Source organism: Cryptotermes secundus, unplaced genomic scaffold, assembly GCF_002891405.2.
Source record: "Cryptotermes secundus unplaced genomic scaffold, Csec_1.0 scaffold320, whole genome shotgun sequence".
In the NCBI taxonomy this organism is placed as follows: domain Eukaryota; kingdom Metazoa; phylum Arthropoda; class Insecta; order Blattodea; family Kalotermitidae; genus Cryptotermes; species Cryptotermes secundus.
In genome coordinates, this window is record NW_019731221.1 from 451,379 (window position 1) to 471,560 (window position 20,182).

The window sequence follows — 20,182 nt, forward strand, 5'->3', positions numbered from 1 at the left end:
TTCCCTGATTTACACACATGAACCGGTAAACCACACATAAATACTGCCATAATTTGGTAAGTTACATTCATAGACTGAAGTTTCATGCCCGTATTACACCATTATTTGTGGCTAAGCTCTTTTAAATACATGTTCTACTTAGGAGTATAAGCAATGGCAGAGAGAAATATATTGAAAAGAAGCAGAAATTGTGAAAAAGGAGGCAATGAAATCTTTGTATGAATGACGCTCGTGTGTTAACTTTGTAGAAATCGATCACATTTAAATCTTGAACATAGAAGCTCTATGTGAGGTCTAAAGCTTAATTCACACCATTTCAATGTTACAGATAATACTTGTTACATGCTTATCCAGTGTTGTATTACAAGAATAACAGAAGATTGAGATTACTGCTACTACTACTACCACCACCACTGCTGCAATTACTAACTTAGAGATGGCTTTAATTCAATTTTACTATTTTTAATATACGTGTTCAAACAAAACGACTTAGCACATCAATGGCATCTATTTCCAGTAACCGTGAGTCTGTCTTACAGCTAAGATGGAGCATATTATACAGAGAGTTGCCTGAGAAATGCTCTATGATTTCTAAAACACAATTGACTTTAATAGTGCATGTAAAATAAATTTGTCCTAGTAATTAATATGGTACTATACGTTGAGTATGAGTGGAAAGTGAGACGTACGCATCTCCATCAACGGTGAACCTCGGTACTAAATGGAGATAAGCGGTCATGCTCTCTTTACAGCCAGGGAAAGAAACACTAATACTCATTTGACAGGGGGCTAATTAGGCCCCGGAGAAAGTCTTGATATTTAAAGTGCCTTGCCACTCCAAAGAATCGAATCGCAATTGTTCGGATGTCTAACACGCAACCTAGTCGCTATAGTGTCTGAGCTATCCTGGCGTCTATAATAGAATTAAAATAATTAACGTTAGAATTACCTTTCAAAGAAAAGATTCTGAAGACCTGTAGAATGAGGGCATAATTTCTGGGAACTTTGTTCTAATAGTAAGGGTCAGTCCTCGGGGAGCTAGAGGTTTTGAAACTACACTCATATATGCTCCAATGAACCCAAACTTCCCAAAAACTAAGTACAAATACACACTCCAAGGGCAAGGGATATCTCTGCGTACTGCGATAAAAATTACACAAATAAATGCAAAAGGAAGAACACAAAGGACTTATGAAGCTCTGCCTGCATTTACTCTCATAACTCGATATGGAGTGGCGAGCAAAATGATAAGTTATTTGGGGCTCTTTCTTCAGTTTTCAGCTTTTGAAACTTTTTTTCCCCTTGGCACTACAGCCCCAGTGGGCCTAGGCCTACCTCCATGAACTTCTCCGTTCACTTCGGTTTTTCTGCATCTTACACATTCGGTAGGACTCCTTGGGCTAGTGATCAGCTCGTCGCAAGGCCTCTACCTGTACACAAATACAGAAAAACACACACACGAACTAAACATCCATGTCCTGAGTGGGATTAGAACCCACGATCCCGGTTTCCAAACGAGCGAAGACAGTGCATGCCTTAGACCGCTCGGCTTCCGTGACCGGCTTTTAAACTTTTAGTTTCCATTTATAAGTACTTCAGAGAATGCCGCTTGCCGTGGCTATCAAACCATTGGAACACTGAATAGCCTAAAAACTTATTGATAATTATTACGTTAAAAACCGAAGCACTTTCAAGAACTCCTTTGTTTTATTTAAGTTTCCACGTAATTTCTTGAAGAGGTCTATCTTCTCGGATATAGTATCTTGTATACCGGTGAAAACTTATCAACCTTTCGTAGGAACATATCGTTTCCATCATCAGGTTTTCAGAATGAACCAAGCAAGAAACAAGCATGAAGCAAGTAGCACTTCTTGTTAAACATTACCATTAAATCCTATTTCTTCTTTGTGGATATATTCGTTTCAAAACAAAATTGAAATTACGGTCTCCCGGAACATGAAGTCGTGTAGTATGGTAGGCCTGCATGTAGCAGAAGGTTTCTTGGAAAGGTTGGCACCTCTCTGCCATAGGCTTACCTCACGGAGTCACATTCCAGAGGGCTCACAGCCTTGAGAACCTCAAACTTAAACGTGAAGATAACTGTGGGCAGAAGAAAGAATTGCATAGTACACAAGGCACATGTCTATCATCCATGTCACAAGCCAGAATTCAGAGCTGTGTACACCTATATAGAGAGACAACGGACTAAGGGATTTCGTAGAGGCCGCGCCATAGCTCAAGCGGTTAGTCGCTGGCTTCCCACCGCGGCGGCCCCGGTTCGATCCCGGCGCTGGTTAAGTGGGATGTATGGTGGACAAAGTGGCGCTGCTGCAGGTTTTCTCCGATTACTTCGTTTTCCTCTGCCAATCTTCATTCCAACAATTGCTCCACAATCACCCTCACCTATCATATGGGGCTGGTACAATAGGCCAGAAATGGCCGCTGTACAAGGGACTTAGTCCCAACCCACTAGCAATGAAGAAAAGAAGAGAGATTTTGTAATTTTTCCAAGTCCCATCAGATAAAATTTAGGATCTTACCTTAAAGCAGGTCACGACCGCTGCATCCCATATCCCTTCATTTCATTATTCACTAATCATCACATTATCTGACGCTACATAATCTTGCTTACTGACAGTAACGTTAAATAAACAATAAAGAAAGGTAAAAGTATTCCTGTAACAGGCCGTGAAGTCCCATAGGGTTGTTAGACTTCGAGGCTCCCACATTTTCTAGACAGTAGACTCACAGATGGCGGTCAGGTAGTCAGCCTTAAGCGCCGGCCGCCCTTTACCCCCCAGGAAGGTTCCTAGTACTCATTTCTGTTACTGCCTGAATCGACCCTAGGGTCATAATGCGGCTGGAAGGATTAGGTCAATTGAAAACCTAATCTACCTCATCGGGACTAGAACCCGAGACCTTCCGGCTTATAGCACAGTGCCTGAACAACTACGCTCAAAATTAAATACGCTTTTAGGCCTACATTGCACTGCTACTCGTAATGAGCGTAGACAAAACACATTCAGCTGTTTCTTTCCACCATATTTCAGTTGGTCACTTTGTTCTATATTTCCTAACCAATAAATTTCTAAATAGAAATGTTTCATTAAACCCCAGTTCCGTTTTAGGCGTCTTGCTGTAGCAGCATCTTCCTGGGTCCCGACATTGGCCGCTCAAACTCCGTGAAGAGCCAAGAGGCCTCGTCCCTTCCCTCCCCACTGGAATCCTGCTTCAGCCTCTCTGCTACACCTTTGAGATTGGAGAAGAGGAAGATTCACCTTTCGACCCCGATACGTCACTCGGATGTCTGCGAGCCAATCTCCATTTTAATAACCTGTTACCGAAACACACACACACATAAACACATACACACTGCAAGGACCAACATCCTCCAAGCTGTATGAACGTAGCCTCTCCTCTTTTCCCCTCTGCTCTTGAGAAAATTGTGAAACTTTAGAAAACTTTTCTCTCGCCTCGGTAAAATTAAGTTTCTTTGAAGTTCCCTGATGAAGGTGAATTTCTTCTCCCCCGACTGAGCCGCCGACTAGTTATACTATGGATGGAATAATTAACACGCCATAGTTATCATACGTAGATTTTAAATTAGTTACCGAGTAGCTCCTGTTCTGTGCCAAAGTTGTGCTCCTATGTTCCGATAAACGTAAATTTACTGAGCTCAGATTCCCACGTGTTGTTAATCAACATTTCTCATTACAACAAAACGGCTGCTACTCTTCATGCAACTGGAATAAGCGGAAATATTAAAATATTTTTTCTCACGAGAATAATATTCACGTCACTTATAGACAGTGTCAAGTAACTTCGAAAAAGGCCCAGCATTCCTAGACAAATCCCACGCATAGCTTGTGGTGGGAGGAGTTTGTTAACACTCGTTCTTCCACTGGTCGTCTGTCACTTCTCACACCCTCCATCCCCTTGTCTGAAATTTTTCTTCTTCATATTCAAGGTTACTCTTGGCCTTGTTCGAAGTTACGTGACATTTGCTATATGAGAAAGTAATACGTAGTGATTGAAATTTGCTCTTTCTAAGGGGCCCAACTGAGTAGGTGTTTTCCTTTCTCACCTGAAGACGGAAATAGACCCAGTTTCCGAAACATCGTGTCCTTTATTACCTAGAATTCCGAAAGATGGAAAAATTCCAAAAAACCCAGTAATTCTGTGTGTTTATTTCGTGTGCCATGATATTTTCCACAAAATTAAATAATTCAGTTCTAGGGTTAAGTAACAATACTGTACCTAGTATGGATATATTTAGCGTTGTGCAATATTTCAGAATGATTATTGAATGTGAAATTGAAAGCGTTGGGGAAATCGCGGTCATTTTCACGATCATACGCTTTTCTTTACCTGAAAAGCGAGGGAACTCTCGGGCAGGTTAGTCAGTATCAAATGAAGGCTTAAACTCTGTGCTTTCCGAATTCAGATACATGGCCAATAGGGATAGTATTTTTGTTCTTTTAAGTAGGCGTGAAATGAACATTTCTTCATTTATTTTAATCTTTTTGCCTCTTTTATAGGTGTCGTTTCTTAATGCGTGTCTTCAAAATCTGACAAAAACCAACTACACTTTAAAGGTTTTGGCAAAACGTTGCTAAGCTTGAGAGACCCTTTGGTAGACATTGTGACATATTTACCCATTCCTAGGCAACGACCACGAAATAAGCAACTATACAATAGCTGTTTCTAAGTAACAGCTCCGCAAACAAGCATGTTTCCTCGATAAAGGAGAGAATGCAGCAATAACGGAAGAGACTTTATCTACGCGGTCCATGTCGAGATGTTATAAGCAGGACCAGTTAGCTTACATTTCCTCTCGTCAGAGAACATGTTGCATAAGGGCTACGACTGCAAAAATTCAGTAGCAGAAAAGTCTCTGGTCGTGATCCTCAAGGGGCTTGGCCAGTCGTGAAGTAACTCTCACTCTGATTCTGACTCTGACCCTGGCTCTGACCATTGCAGTTTGTGAGTCAGAGGACTGCTTGGGCTCACCAGTTGTGAGCTGATATCTGAGGTCGGGGACAGTTAAGAAACCAACAGAAGAAGGAGAACATTCGTCGTTAGAAGCCGCTACCAAGCATAGGCAGTGAAGACGTGACTGTGGAGAGTAGTGTGTGTGTGTGTGTGTGTGTATAACAGTGAACTGTAAGGTGTGACACTTTGTGTCAAAGAGTCAAATAAATCCGATTATTAAATCCAAACCCCATCTTTAGTCACTATAGTCACTTATTTTATGACACCACTTGTCACGTTATGGGTGTGACTATAGACGGGGTTTGGACTGATGATCAGATTTATTGGACACTTTGATACAGTGCGTGATTGCACTTTACAGTTCACTGTTACACACACACACACATACATTAGTGTCCACAGTCACGCCTTCATTGCCGTTGTTTGGCAGCGGCTTACAATAGCTGACGTTCCCCTTCCTCTGGGTTCCCGAACTGTCCCCGGCTTCAGTTACCAACTTCTAACAGCAACAGCTCACAATGACTGAACGGCAGCGGTTCTCTGATTCACTGCAACAAGTCAAAGCCAAAATCAAAGTTATGATACGATTGATGGGCATCCATCTGGAGCTCAAGACCAGATTTCTTGTTTCCGTTGAAACATGCTTCTTTATGTAGCCGTTACCTAGCAACAGCTGTTGAATAATTGCTTATTTCGCAGTCGTTACCTAGCATCTATTCTGCATGCTAAATTATTAATATTAATGCAACTGAAAAGTCGAATAATAATGGTTATTTAGCTACATAATTTCTTAAAATTTCCTCTTTGTAATTTGATCAAAATGTACATGCAGCTCGAATGACAGCTTAGTTCCCAAAACGCCAGTACTTTTATATGCTAACAACATTCAGGCCGTGAAGATTCATGTTGAAGTCTTCCTCGTCATGAAATCGTGAGGTCTGCAGGCGAGTAACAACACATCTGACCACACGGTTTCAGAAAACAGAAGACCATATTATTAAATGGCCACAACTTTTGTTTGTACCAGTATTCACACCTCTTACTTTATTTTACAATGACAGCTTGGTTCAAAATTCCGTCTTTTAATGTCACAATATGAAGACGTTAGGGCACTGGAAGTCAAATGATGTAGATCTACTACTGTTCAAAGCATGTGGATGCTGGACCACGAAATGTGAGCGAATGAATGTGAGTGAATTCATCTATTTTTCTTCTTAGCAAAACTTGTTGAAATTCGGAGTGGGTACGTAATGAAATTTCGAAATAAGTTATCTCATTAAAATTTTTTAATTATAAAGTAAAACTATCCTTGTAACAAGCCGTGAAGGCCCATAAGATTGTGAGAAGTCGAGACATTTTCTATAGACAATCGGCTCACAGATGGTGGTAAAGTTGTCAGACTTACGCGCCGCTCGCCCTTTAACCCCCAGGAAGATTCCTGGTACTCATTTCTGTTAGAGACTGAGTCGACCCCAGGGCCATAGTGCGCTTGGAAGGATCAAATAAATTGATAAAATCCACCTCATCCGTACTCGAACCCGCGACCTTACAGCTTGTAGCATAGTGCATTAACTACCGCGTGTCCCAAAAATTTGTAATAAGTAGGGAATAATTCCTAACAAGACGAAAAAAAGAGAAAATACGAAAATCTGAACATCAGGTCAGACCGGTGATTACACGTAAATTGCCAAGGATGCATAAAATATACATTATAATTAAAGCGTTCTTTCTAAGTAAGAAATAATTGAATATACATGACCAACATATTGTGTAAAAGAAGAAGTTTGGGTAAGAGTTTATGATTCTTATTTTCTTTTGTGAGTTAGTACTACCTACGATAGAGTACATATAATATTTATGTGCGAAATGTTCGCTGATGTCAAATAACCTTACAATACAGTTGTCAGATGTAAGCACATAATTTCGTTCCATCGCAATATTTCTATTTCCAATAGGCCTAAACACAATTATATTCAGGTGTGCTTACAACCTCTGTCTTGATACCAGACTTTACATTTGTATCTGCAGCAGTTCATTACTCGTTTCCAAAACACGGATTGCTAATTAGAGTACCACTCTCTGTGTATTTTGCTGTAAAACTGCTTATAAAGGAATTTCTAGGGACTGGAATTATTTTCCGTCTCGCTGAATTCTTCGTTTATTAAGGGTCCATGTTTCTAATTAAAGAATATCTTATTGGACCGTATATACCCAGTGATTTTCTGAAGACTTGTGACAATGTTTCGTTAAAAATTATATTATCGGAATGCATGGTACAGCGTATTTTCTGAGGTATTATAAACCCAAGCCTTCAGATGTTGGCTCTGCTCCCGTCTTCAGGAAATTTGTTATCACTATACTGGGAGATCTTTCATTATTTTTTCTTCTAAAATTAATGGTAATTGTAGTAAATAGGACTTCCTGAACATAGTACGTTTGAAACATACTTCAAACATCGGACAACATCCATTAAAATATTGGTGCAACAGTACATAGGCCACATATTTACGCGCTTATTATCCACATATACGTCATGTGTGTGTATGTGTGTGTGCATGCAATAGAGTCTTCAATGCAGCTTCTATATAACTCCTTGGACGGGGATCAGCCCGTCACAAGGTCGCTACCTGCACACAGACATCCATGACTTGAGTAGGAATCGAACCCACGACCCCAGAGTTTGAGCGGCGGAAGACAGCTCATGCCTCAGACCAGGCATGAGCGGACCGGTCTTAATCAATCTCTATGAAATTTGGCATGTATATCCTTGCAGCTGATGCCATCTCAAAAGAGTATTTCATAAATTCTCCACACCAGCAATACCAAAACTGCAGCATCCCAGAGTTTTGAGATATTAACCTTAATAATCATAGCTGAATACCTCAACCGATCATTCTGAAAGTTGGGACACGTACTGTAATATCGGAGGTCATCTAAACGTCGTATCTAATGAATCCCTCTTGGGCACGGTAAAATATTCCCTGTTCTATGAAATTTGTGGATTTGAAGGAGCCCATTACGAAAGGAGCTGACTCCTGAAATTAGGTCATGTAGTTTGACAGAAATCATATAAACGTTAACTTTAAACCTTACATAAATTAGGTACTCCGTAAGAGATCACTTACAAATATGTGTGTATTTTTGCTTTGACAGAATTCATTTAATAAAGGCAGTTTGACGATTAAATACATTTACATCTCTGTGTGACAAAACTGAAAGCGTATTTCATAAATTGCATACCAAAAACGTCGGTTACATCGCTGCTGTACCTTATTTCCCTGACTAAATTGGGTCTACTCTGAGAATTTCTTTAGCTGTAAGTATCCATATAATTGTAGTTACTATAGGATTCTGACGATGCTGTATAACACACAGAGATATTGGGTCCAGTGATTGAGGCTAGCTCTTTCTACGGGACCCAACAGAATAAGTGTTTTCCCTCACCTGAGGACGGAAACAGATCCAGTTTCCGAAACGTCGTGTTTTTCTTAGTTATCTTAAAAACCAGGATGATGGATAAAGTCCGAAAACCCAATATCTCTGTGTGGCCCATATAATTGCTTTCGAAATTACGGTTTAAGTTAGCTGCTCTGTTAGGAGCCAGTACCAGGTATGAGAGGGCATCCTCACTTAGATTACAGGATCTGATAATGTGCTGCCTGCTCAGTGTTATTGCACATCCTACGGAGAGTGATAAACACTTATAGAGCATGGTAAAACGATAATTATTTTTAAAACACAAAGAAAGTGCGAGATAAACCTGTTACAGCCTCAGTTTTTGAACCAGGAATCTCAATATGACATCACACGGTTTTGAACCCGAAGCTCCACAGCGAGAAACCAGCGTCTGAGTGATTAAGCTTGAGTACGGCCTGTTTTCACATAATAATATAAATGGTTATTCCTTTATTGATAGACAATTTCATGATATGCAACTTTAATACTTACCATAGTTTAATATACTATATGCTTAATCCAGATATGCCACTTTTTCAAACCACAGTAAACTGTGTTTTTATTTCCTTGGCACTACAGCCCCAGTGGGCCTAGGCCTACCTCCATGAACTTCTCCGTTCACTTCGGTTTTTCTAGATCTTAGACATTCGGTAGGACTCCTTGGGCGGGTGATCAGCTCGTCGCAAGGCCTCTACCTGTACACAAACACAGAAAAACCACACACACACTAAACATCCATGCCGTGAGTGGGATTTGAACCCACGATCCCGGTTTTAAAGCGAGCGAAGACAGTACATGCCTTAGACCGCTCGGCTACCGTGACCGGCCAGAAAACTGTGTGTAACCTATAGAAATCCAGTATTTCCCACTTAAATCCAATATAAGACATCCAGAAGAAGAAGAAGAAAACTGTCCCAGCGTTAATTGCAGCCGTCTAACCCTTATTTCTTACACAGCCAGATAATAAGGGCAGGTAATTATAGATCCGTTACATCTGGGAAATTTTTGGCACGTTCACAATGAGGAACAGTTAAAATTCTACCATATGGTTTCCTGTGTCTGTTTTTCTGGCCTTCTGTCTTTCTGGGTATAACAACTCCGGAATCGTACAAAGAAATTTCATTAAATTTCTTAACGAGGGCATTTCATGAAGAAAAGTCCGAATTATTCGAATTTATGTTAAATGCCAGTAAATACTATAACGAGCACGTTACATGAAGATCTACAGATATAGACATTTTGTGTTTAACTCCCAAAATATGTTTGTGGTCGCCTTAAATGTTTCGAACAGATAGCTTAAAAATAAATTGTATATATTTTATCTCAATTTTTCCATAATTCTTATGGTTCTTCGAAATTGTTTAACAAACCTTTGCCAACATGATAAAATCGTTAGGCTGTGGCTACATTTCCTAGCACTCTCCTCAGAGCTACAGAAGCAAAACCGCGAGTTCAATCTCGCCCTCCCCCCCCCAAACCTCAGCTTGAATACTGGTTACTTCACTTCTTCAGTAGCAACCCGACACAGAATGTGAATTTGTTCTCATGTTGAGGGCCTGCAAGCCTCATCTCCTGTCTAAATCAACACTATTTATAAGGGCTTGTCCTTTCAGTTAATAGAGAAAGCCAACGGGATTCGAAACCGGTACCACGAGGATCAAGATTACCTTCATCCGTACGGCCACTGGGGTTAGTTCACTCGAGAAATACACGTATTTCCCGTCATGTAGCTAGACTAAAGTTTTGCAGTCAGATTTAAGAGTTGCTATAAAGGGACTACAAATACCGGCTATTGCAAGTAATTTCTGCATAAGGCTTGTTGACCTAATATTCAGAAATGTGTATTTCGAAATATTTGAATGAAACATTTCGTCCTTAGAGCTACCTGACGAGTGACAACGTCAAACGTTTTGAAGAATGGACACCTTCGGATGTAGGTAATGTTACATTTCAGCATCCTATTGCATTGTATAGACCTGACGAAGGGCTAGCGAAGTTGCACGTAGACGGCGCAGAAACTCCTAAGTTCGGCTGTAGGATGTGTGGTTCTCACAGCGGCGACTATGAAGAAACTACCTTCTCATATGTAACGCTCCGCAATTCGGAGAGCCGTTTCTGAGAAACATAACTTCTCCAAGAAATCAGCAAGAAGTGTGAGACAGGCTCTGCTGATATATTCCTCCGGAATATCCTTGAAGTTCTATGGAACAGAAGGGGGTTACATAACAATATTCTTGACAACATAAGAGAGTGTTTTCCATGGATCCGTGCCGAAGGATTATAAGAGTGCACAGTCAGAAGAATTTGAGAGTACAGAGGAGTACGAAGTAGTACAGTGGAGTACAACGGAATTCAGCTGGAAATCAGAATACTTCCCGTGGGTTGTCCAGTCGGAAGAAGATGACAGTGTGTCAGAGTGTGAATTGTGAACTGTTGTAACCAGTTGTACAATGGTGCAATAAATTTGATCATCAAATCCAAAACCCGTCTTATTAGTCACTCAGACCCCTGATACGTGATAATATCTTTAGATTACTGCATCAACTTGTACGCTTTACATATGGGGTGCCGATTGGAGATAAGTAAGTTACTTACTTACTCACTCTTATATTTCTCCTAATTTAATACGTTCCAAAATGACAAATATCAGAATTCTTGGAACAGAAACAAGTCTTTACTATTTGAAAGATCTATAATCTGGTACGTTTCGAAATGTAAAAGGTGAAAACCTAGTGATGTTTTGGAGACAAATATTACCTCCATATTCATGATCTAAAAGTAGCAAATCATAAAACAAGAATATGTTCACTTCCGACGTCAATAAATTTCTACCCGACTATACGGCCTCAGAAGTAATCCTTCTTTAGTCATAACTGCTAGAACCTCAACCCTCCCATATTTTATTAATAATAACAATAATAAATAATAATAATAATATCCATAATTTTAACGGGATCTCTTCTACAGGCTGTCGCAAATGTATCACTTTTAGTTCCATTCTCTCCTGTTCCTTTTATTCGCACATTTTATCGTTATTCCTCTGCTCTTTTCCTTCGCAATTTTATATTAAACAGTTTAGGTTAGTATACCGATAAAAATATTCTTATGTTCTGGGATACAACCCCGCTTACTTCGTTGAAAATCATCCGATGCTGCGTAGGAACATGTCGACCGAAGGTGGAGACGAAATGTTTCTCCTAGAAGTCGGTTGACTTCCAGCGGACAAAATGAAGTTATATTCCCGAAGAAAGAAAACACTCCATAACCACAGATGTGAGAACCTCAAGTCCCATTTAACCTACTGGTAGCTCAAAGAAAACATGTCGTTACAGGAGAACAACAATGAAAAATACCCCTTGTTCTACGTGCTACGTTATATGTGTTACCGTATAATGCTTTGAGGCACTTTGATGATTCACGCCATCTCTCAGACACTGAGGGCAACTACGTTCTGTTTTGGCGCAACGAAAGAAAATAACCTTTCTCCCAAGGTCCGCGTCTTCTACAAACGCAAACAAACGTATTAAATTGGTTTTCATGTGTAAGATGTTGCATTTAACGACACTAGTAGACAATACAGCGTCAGATATTAATATGATTCATTTATAATGAATCGTGAAAGACGTGGAAGGTGTCATAGAATAACTTCAGGTATTATTCCGGTATTTGCCTAGAGGGGCCGAGGATAAGTATGATAAAACCCATTCAAGACAGCCGATGTCCGTACCGAAATTTGAACCCAGTGACACCTTCATAGGAAGGGAGTGGTCATCCATTCCACCATGACAGTCGGTTAGAATCCGTAGTGAAAAGCTAATAGTTGCTCACATGATCAAGAAACTCCACCACGTTTATGGGTCTCCCATGATTCATGACTATGTGCATAGGAACCGGAAATTATGTCCATGTACCTCTTTGAAATTGTATAACCTCTTAGAGATTGACAGCTCTGCCGGAATCTGGATGACTTCTTAGCGACTACGTATGCAATGCATTCACGACTCCCCTCCATATCTAAGGGACACCATCCTCAGCCAGAAGACGAGCTGTAGTATGGAGAAAAGAGATCCACTTCACATGGAAGGCAATGAAACGACTGTCAAATTTCCGTCAGCATTCAAGGAACAATTTCTATCGTAGGTCTGTTTGTGTCTTCTTTTAATGCCTGTACCGGCCTCAAAATGTTCTTCCCAGTATCCCCGATGTAATAGCCAATTTTCACACTTCATACTTCTGTGTATGATTCCATACAGCCTTCTGCAATGTCTATTCTCATATTACACCACGAGTTATTTTGGATTACGGTTTTTTGGACTTTGTCTGTCGTCAGTTATTCTAAAGAAGTTAGCTGTTCAGAAAATGGATGTGTTTGCGTCTTCAGATGAGGGGGTGGGAGACACCTATACTGTGGACTCCGTCATTGGACCCTGTAACTGAGAATAGCTCTTTCTAACGAAACCCACAAAATCTCCAATCCTCTCACTTGAGGACAGAAACAGATCCAGTTTCAGAAATATTTTGTTCGTAGAATACCGGTCGTTTGATGAAGTCCAAAAACCCAGAATTCATCAGAACCCTTTAGAATTCATACAGACTCGAACACAGATTGAAAACAAACTCCATGGCTACATTGAGCGAGCGAAGAACACTGATTGAAGAAACCTAAAATTCTTGACAGCTTTCCTCCTTGCAACATTTTTGTCTATGCAACGAATACAGTTTCTACAAAAGAAAAGTATCTGTTTCTTTTAATGTTTATAAGCAAAATGTGACGTAGTTCGAGATAAAAATTAAGTCGCTACTGAAAAGAGAGTCATTATGTTTTATTCTGATAATCAAAGGTTGCAGGCCTACAATTATGGCAATCCCTTCAACTTCAGGCTAGATATCTACCTTATATTTCACAAATATTTGTATTAATATAACAATATATTTTTGTCTTAGGATCTCTGCAATTGTATTTCTGCTATTTATACTCTACACCTCATGTTATTATTCCATTACTGTGTTTTAGATCTGATTAAAAGTAATATTTTATAATATTTCAATAGTTATATTAAAATATTTTACTGAATTATCTGTAATTATTCCACCCACGCTACCTATAAAACGAATAATTCATATGAAGCGAGGCAACAGGAATAGACCCACTTCAACTTAACGAATGCATACCAACGATGAAGCAATATTTTTCCTGAAGTTTGAATGCGATCCTTCATAAAACGCTTGTCTCTGAAGAGGGATTCCTGTAAAGCAAAGTGTTTTTGGTTTGATAATGTACACACTGATTAGAAAACTGTACTGAGTTAGGACGACATTGATATCTCTGATGAATCCCCACTTCCACCCCTTCTCCCGAAGACAAGTCGGCACTGAATAGTTGATATGTGAGGTTTCCTGCTGACCGCCATGTCCACGGAGGCTGGGCTTGTTCTAATTTCCGTGCGTCAGACATAGCAGAATGTTAACAAAGCAACTTTCTCGTTTAATTTATTTCAATGTCAGCCTCTTCACTTCATTATCAATCGCTGGACATTTGAAGTCTGGGCCGCCTCTTATTTTTCAGGAGACTCTTATTAAAGATTAAAATACACAAAAGTTGAGCCTCATATGTTGCTCTATATGGGAGTTCAGTTTGGTGTCTCATTTCACGCAGAAGGAAGAGAATGAGAATGTTCGAGAATAACGAACCGAGAAGAATATCAGAATATAAAAGATAAGGGAGATACCAACATATAAAAAATACATAATGAAGCTTTATGCGTAATTTATGCCTAAATTTCAAATACAGATTTTATGATGACTAAATAAAAAATTATAAAATATTTTGGAAATCCAGCGATCTGGGGACATGTGAAATGAATACTAAATATTTGTTTAAAAATTTAAGAGGATGAAAAACTTCATGGACTTGGGTGTAAATGGGAACTTGATATTAAATTTTATGAAAAAAAATATTGTCCCTGTGTTTAATTAAGTAAGTACTATTCCATGAAGACGTACGAGAGAGTAGATACATACCTCCATCTTTCTTGACCTCGGCACTAGATGCAGATTAGTTGTCAGCTTCACGCCCCTGCCACTTTACCCCCCAAGAAAGATCTCCCTGTACCTCTTGTATAGGGGAGTGGGTGGGCCCAAGAATTGGTTTGGACGCTGTGGAGGAGGAAAAATCTTTCACCGCTGTGTATCGAAACCGGACCATTCATCCTGTGTCCCGTGGCTTTACACACACCGCTATTGAAACCTCATAAGTTTATACTACATAAATGAAACACAATTTTTAATCTAGAATAAACTGGCGTAGTTTAGAATCGAATCGTGGGATTTTTAGGCGTAATAATGGACTATTAAAAATGAAATTACTTGATAACCTGACGAAACATGGGGAGCACGCCGTAACGCAGTTGGTTGAGGCACTTTGCTACAAGCCGGAAGGTCGCGGTTGGATCTCTGATGACGTAATTGGATTTTTCAATTGTCCTAATCCTTCCAGCCGTACTATGGCCATGTTGTTGGTTCAGCCTCTAACAAAATTGAGTCCCAGGATAGTCCTGGAGTTAATCAGACAATTAATCTCAACTCATCAAAATAAAGTTCTAAATTTGTAGAATATGGACATGATAATTAATTTACGTAGCCTTTAATGGAATAGTGGAAATTATGTGGGGAGGAATTCCGTTGCATTTTTCCATCACGGGCAACGTAAGATTAATTATTTCAATAATTACGAGCTACACTAAGAAACGATTACATCTTGAGCAGATTTCGACAGTTTGTTAGCAAGCTGGGTGTGACTGTCTTATGTGTAATATAAACACAAAATTTTGGGCAGGAATTAATTCATTGTCCTTTATTCGAAACTTGAGGTTCTCAAGGCGGTGCTCATACCGGGTGCTTTCTCTGGGGTGTGACGCCGTGTAATCTGGTAGATTATTATAGATATTTCGGGAGAAATCTTTTGCCTCTATATACAAGCAGAACAAACGTCATTAATGATCTACCATACTACAAGGTGTCACATCCCATGAGACAATAATCTGCATTATCAATCAATTCATGATTATTATTATTATTATTAAATAATAATAATAATAATAATAATAACTGATTTATGTTACCTTTTATGTGTGTGTGTTGGTGTATTTTATTCGTACTTACTTTGTAATTGACCATTTGGTTTTTAGGAAAACGAGTAAAAAAATTAAGTAATTTTTATCATTATTATTACTGTAAGATTTATAACTCCCAAACGGAGCAGTGTGAGGAAATTGAAACACAAAATTTACTTCATATAGGTAGGGGTTGCCATTTAAATTAAGACGAACTATCGGAGTGGACAGAATATTTCTTATATATCTGTAAACCTGACCACGTTTTTGTTGTAGATCACATTGAGTTTACCACATAATAATTTTAACAATTAACTAAATAAAAACTAAAATTATCTTTCTTTGTGCAGTGGCATGTATAGTACAATTAGCTTTCAAAATGTGGATTTTATGCGTTCTGAATAAATATTGTAGCGTGTCTTGTGTGTCATGCTACAAATATCTTCACGCGACACGTTACAATATCAAGCCAAATGACACATTCAAGAAAAACATTTCTAAAACAGAAAAATCTACTAAATTTTCGTGACATAAGGTCTACATTATCTTGTGGTAGACCATATAAATTGGTTTCCTGATAGGTCTGCTCTATGAAGAAGAACACGGTAAAATGATAAAGCTAATCATGGAACAGATTCCTAATTTCTTGGCGAATTTAAAATTCTTTACATCGAAATTAGGTTAAGTTACAAAATTTGGTATGTTTGCAAATTAGAACAGGCGTAAACATTTGAATTATTATTCATCATAATGACCGAGAAAGTTGTCTGGAGTCGTAATGCTTCTATCTTTATCCAGGAAGTCCCCAGTTTGAATCTTTGGTGCTACATTGAGTATCTTCACTAGGATTTTGATAGTCTTCCTACGTCTTTCAAGCAAAAGCCACGATGATGCCCCAAATTATGACAAGACCGATTCCTTACACAATCTTTCCAATTCATTATTCACTATACTCCTGCCATCTGGCGAAATAATATGAACTGCTGAATGTGTCTTTAAAATATCACAAATTTATAAAAATAATTAAATGAGTCTACAGATAAACTTTAATGGCAGTTACTAACCACTAACGTGCTCCTGCAAAACGATGTGCACAGCCATGTCAGATACTATTTTTATCCTTCATGGTGACTGTTCAAGTTTAAAGTCTGTATGCTTTGAAACTCAAGCCTATTGTTTTTGTAAACTTCTTGTGTATAAAGCTATATAACGCAAATTGTATTCCCTCAATGAAACGTCACGAATTTTGAATTTCACCTACTTAACCCTGTAATACGGAACTTCATAATTTGTGCTCTTCTCCAAGTATAATTAGAATGATCAATTCAAGGAGGATGAGATGAGTAAGGCATGTAGCACGAATGTGAACGAAGAGAAATCCATATAGGATATTGCTGGTAAAGTCAGAAAGAAAGAGACCACTAGGAAGACCAAGACGTAGGTAGGTGGACAATATTAAAATGGATCTTAGAGAGATAGAATGAGATGGTATGGATTGGAATAATCTGGTTCAGGATATGGATCACTGGAAAGCTCTTGTAAACACGGTAATGAACCTTTGAATTCCATAAAATGCTAGGAAGTTCTGGTGTAGCTGCACAATTGGCGGTTTCTCAAGAAGGGCTCAACGCCAAGAGTGAGTGAAACTTGCACGTAATATAGTACCTTTTTCAGCAACTCGAAAACGCAACTAAGATAAGTAAATATGAAAATACATGACTACCTCATCTAGTAGAAATTTTAGTTCCCTTTCACCAGCTTATTCACAGCATTTCTTCAAGAACTACAGTAAAACTTGGTTATAGCAACATCGGTTTCTGCGACACCTTGTCTATTGCGTCAAATATTCAATGGTACGAACTAATTCCTCATAAAGCAACTGTTTTTATACCTTGCTTAGTACGACATGCACAAATGCATCAACCTCGTATGTAACGTCATTTTCATTCCTGAATTTCTCTGATATGGACATTGAACGTAATTTAGAAAGTGTGTATTGGGCAAGTAACAGGAAACAGATGAAGATAACTGATTACTGTACTCGTATCTAGGTACAGTAAGGCACAACAATTGATGTAATCTACTGTAATTTGGTGAGTAGGCCTACCTTTAATATACAGTATTAGCGCGGTGTGTATTGTCAGTGAAAAGCGCTGTAATATGTCTTTGGTATTACACATTTGAGCAATTCCACGTTAATGTTACGTTAGTCTGTACTTAACTACGTATTTTACTAAAAAATGCAACATTTTAACTCGGTTTTTGGTAGATTTTTATGTGACTAACATAAGGCTACTGTGAAAGTGCCCATTTCGGTTACAACGACATTCCTTTATAACGACACTATTTTTAGGTCCCTTTGATGACGTTATAACCAAGTTCTACTGTATATGTGCCACATGTACCATTTAGAATAAAAATTTTGTAAGTGCCACTAATGTAAATTTGTTGTGTTTTAAGGCAATTTAGCACACTGTGTTAATTGTTGTTTCACGACACGTTACAAAAGAAATAAACAGTCCGCTCCGTGTCTCTTTATTAACATATAAATAAAAGAGTCCTTCCGCATATAACTCACCAGAAGATTTTTTATTCCATATATTTGTTGATATTAGTGTGTCAAATTTTCGAATAACAATAAAAATTCGTGCTTTTTTCTCTCCGGAGGTTATAAATTTTATATACACCAATTTCACTTTGCCATATATACATAGTATATAAGAGAAAGATATATGAAGTAATATTGTAATTCTTTAAAAATCAAACTCGAAATTCTTTCGGATTTGCAATTTTGTATAAAAGTAAAGTTGTCCCTGTGCTTAATTAAGCACTACGGATGAAGACCTACGCAGGAGTGGATGTTTAGATCCACGTATTCTTGGCTTCGTCACTAGTTGAAGGCGAGTGGTCAACTTCAAGCTTTACCCCAGGAAAAGAGCCTCCAGTAAGTATTGAATAGCAAACTGTGTTGCCCCTAAAACCAGTCTGGACGACGAACAGAGAAGAAAAACCTTGCTCCCTACCAGGACTCGAACTCGACCCCTCGGTCGTCCAGCCTGTAGCCAGTCGCTAAACCGACTGCGCTTTCCGAGCTCCAAGAGTCGCGTTTATGCTAAGTGAATATGTACGCAACTTATATTTAGTTGTGAGGTAGATTCGTTTAATGGGAGTTTATTATGGAGATTAAGGGATTTCGATATTAGTTGCGTGTGTTTAGGAACCCATGCCCAATATCAAAGTTCAGAAATGCGAGATAAGAATAGCGCTCCATTGTTAGATTTTCTACGAAATAATTCATTCTTATGGAAATTAGTAGTGGAAAGAAATATGCGTTTATTTTCTCTACAAGTTTTGTTCGAAACATTTCAGTTCCAATAAATAATTACCGAGTTACGCTCTCATATCTTCATGTAAATTGTTGATTATTTTGTTCGATTTAATTGGAAAATGAATTAGTTAACAGATGTTAGTGAAACAACCTCCTAAATATAAAATGTCATGAAAACACATTCAGAGATGTTAAGAGTTCTTCCATGGATGCAAATGGACGGACATATAGAGAGCGAACTTTCTATGTGATCCGTGGGATCCAAAACGATACTAAAATTCCTCATGATCGTTTTCAGTGTATACTAACGCTCCGAAGACTCGTTTGTTTCAAAATTCGAGTGTCGTCTGTACATCGCCATACTCCTTGCGGGGTGGAGGCAGAAGGGAGGGCTAACGCTGTCTGTTGCTGCTGGAATGTCACGGTATCAGATCCCAAGGTATGTACCTCGCTGGAAACGAACCTCGAACCTCTCCACGGACTGACAACTACCGTGACAAGGACACAGTGTGTTTAATGTGTTTTGAGAGTTGATGGGCTCCGTGACACGACTGACGAGTGCGGTTGCAAATTTGCATAATGGTCCATGGACATGAACAAACTTTCTCTCACTCTTTCTTCCACGCATTTATCTATCTATCTATCTATCTATCTATCTATCTATCTATCTATCTATCTATTTATCCATCTATCTAACCTTCTGTCTTTATATCTATCTATCTATCTGTATATCAATCCATATATTTCTCCATTTGTTTGTTTGTTTGTTTGTTTGTTTGTTTGTTTGTTTGTTTCGTTTTCTTTCTTACTGTCATTTATGCTCTTATTCTTCATTTCACACCATTTCTTTCTCTTCTATATTTCTTAGCATCCTTCTTGTTTCTCTCATCTTTATTTTCAATTGGCTTCTTGCCTGCCTCGATCCTTTTATTTATTTATTACGTATCGATTGATGGATGATATATGTAGAACGCATCATAGAAGAGGAAAATGCCTGCAGAGTTTCAAAACGTATGAAAGGAAAGGGATATTATTACCGAATTTTAGCCAGGAAACCTAAATTAAGAAATCATTTGGAAGAAATAGGCACACGTGAGGATATTTGATTTTAAATAAACAGGATGTGAACATGTTGACTAGACTTACATGTCTCAAGATGCGGGCTCTTGTAAACACAATAATGAACCTTCAGATTCCAAAGAGTGCTTCGAATTTCTTAAATAATTTAAAGAAATTTTCTTGTCAGTAATAACTCAATTATTTAATGCACCTAAGTAAGTAGGGGTTTAGTTTC